General features: G+C 35.2%; 1 protein-coding gene across 2 annotated transcripts in view; it reads left to right on the forward strand.

Moving 5' to 3' along the window:
• The window catches only part of LOC122244598 (alpha-galactosidase MYORG-like), an 81,746-nt gene that overhangs the window by 66,610 nt on the left and 12,636 nt on the right, over nucleotides 1-2,500 (forward strand). The gene's annotated exons all lie outside the window — the stretch shown is intronic.

A 2,500-nucleotide genomic window follows, 5' to 3' on the forward strand; every position in this document is an offset into this window, starting at 1 on the left:
TCAGACATGAAAGCAACCGCATCCAGGATTGTCTGAAGGTCACTCATTTTTTATTAACAAAATTCTTTTCTCGAAAATACGGACAAAAGCTAACAAAAACTCTTACGGATCGGTTATTTTTATGGAGACAGAGGTAGGAGAAGCGTGAAAAGAGGGAAAAGTGGGAGATAGAGGTAGAAGAAGCATGGAAAGAGGGAAAAGTGGGAGACAGAAGTAGAAGAAGCGTGAAAAGAGGGAAAAGTGAGCTGCAACATCAAGGACAGTTTTAGGCTTCCCTGAGTTTGGTGCGGTTGTGTACTGGGAATTTTTATTTGATTTTTTCATGGTTATGCGAATAAAGATGACTTTCAACGATAGGCCTACATGGCATATGAGGAAGTCGTAAAAGTTACACTTTTTTATTTATTTACACATTTCATTTATTGTTGATTATGTCTTTCAAATGTTATTGTGATCTGACTGTATGTTATGATATTTGTGGAAGATTAAATGCAGTATTATTTATTTATTATTATTATTTTTTTTTTCATTTTCATATATCAGAAATCGTAAAAGAATTAAAGGATTAATGGCAGCAATGATAATATTAATAAGGTTAATAACATCACACACATATATGTATATATATATGTATATATATATGTGTGTGTATATATATATATACACATACATATATATATACATATATATATGTATATATATATATATATATATATATATATATATATATATATATATAATATACATATACACACATATGTGTGTGTGTGTGTGTGATCATTATTATGAGCAGGTACATAATATTTCTTGTAGTAAAAACTACGTGCCTCTGTCTGCCAACAAGCTTTTATTTCCAGCACGATAAAAGATGTTTACATTAATTTTTTTTCCGGTGATCGATCCCTTTCTACGAATCAGAAAAAATATAGATATTTTTTTCCAGCGATCGCGCGCGACGTGTTCTTTTGGAAAACTCTCAAAATTTTCACAGAATTCACGCTAAAGATACTCTCGTATTTTTACCTAAGAGTAATCGCCGATACTCTGTATACATACATGTTTTCACACACAAACAAACAATTGCATTAAGCATTGCAGACCCTTTAAAGGGAAACGCTGAACGCCGTGTCCTATGTTCCCGTGTCCTATTTGACCTCTGCGTGCATGTCTGGCCGTTACGCTGATCAAGGAAACGTTCAGCTTGATTGCTTTGATTTCGTATGATAGGGCTTTGTTCATGTGCGTGCAGTTGTAATGGTAAGAGCGCTTGCATTATGTAAGGTTGTTTTATTACCTAGCGCTCTGAAGAGGCATCAAAATGCGTGCACACGTAAGAGTAATATCTGTTTTGGTTATCTCAGGATTAACCGCTCAAACATTACGTCATGTCGGAAGTGTAAATATACTGGTCGGTAATAAACATATTGCCTCATATTCGACATACGATCTGAAATCTGTAAAACGAGAGTTGTGGGAAGAAAAAACAACATATCCAGTCGTGAAAAGAACCGGTCGTGTGAACCAGTCGTGTGTTCTTATCCTTAGGAAATACAGGACAACTTCAAGATTCCCAGTACCAAGGACTTAAGGACTGTACCGGTGATAGAACGGTTGACTTCTTTTCTTAGAGACGTTGGTTTTTTAATCTAACAGTCATACGTTGCTACGTGTAAGCAGGTGATTGGCTAGGGCAGTTCGTACAGTCACGGTGGTCGTTTACACGTAGGGTGATGTAGTTACTATATACTTTATTACACGGATTAGTCAAATGTGTTTCTTATTGTTATGATAAGTCTTATTTCGATTATATATTACTGTGGTGCACAAGACTAGAAATTAGTATCAGGGAGCAATATACTCGAAGCATTATGATGATATCACGGAACGAAAGACAGTGAAATATCAAGAGGATGATTGAGAAAGCAAGAGGAATGTTTGTGATAGGTATCGAACCTCTTGTGCACCGGTACTTCCTTTACCTTCTGTGCATCTTGATCATTGCATTGATGACGTTGACTACCAGGTCATTACGATCTTCAGTTCGTATGATATATATATATATTTTTTTTTTTATGATATTGATATTGCAGTATTAACAATGTTGCAGCGCTAGTTGTATTATAGCAGTGTAATGATTTTATAGTGGCTGGCATTTAGATTCATATTTGTGAAAGTAGTATTACACAAAGCTTTTTTTTATCACAAACATTGAATACTAATGCAACAAACGGGGCTCAATCATAAAGCATGCACTTCATAAAGCATGCAGCCGATCATAAAGCATACAGCTCTAGCGTTTCATTGAAGAATATTAAAAAAAAAGAATGGCCATTCTCTTCCGTCTAAGTTGTTTATTTTCTTGATTTTCAATATTCGCAATATCAAAGAAAAAAAAAGGTTCTTTAGTCATCATCAATTATCATGTTCGTCTGGTTTTATTATCTCGGCTCCTTCGCAGTCCCGGAACGAAGGAGGCATTTCCGTAACGCAGAGGGCAACA

The sequence above is a fragment of the Penaeus japonicus genome, unplaced genomic scaffold (assembly GCF_977035675.1).
Source record: "Penaeus japonicus unplaced genomic scaffold, GWHDUDI00000001_assembly GWHDUDI00000007, whole genome shotgun sequence".
NCBI lineage: Eukaryota > Metazoa > Arthropoda > Malacostraca > Decapoda > Penaeidae > Penaeus > Penaeus japonicus.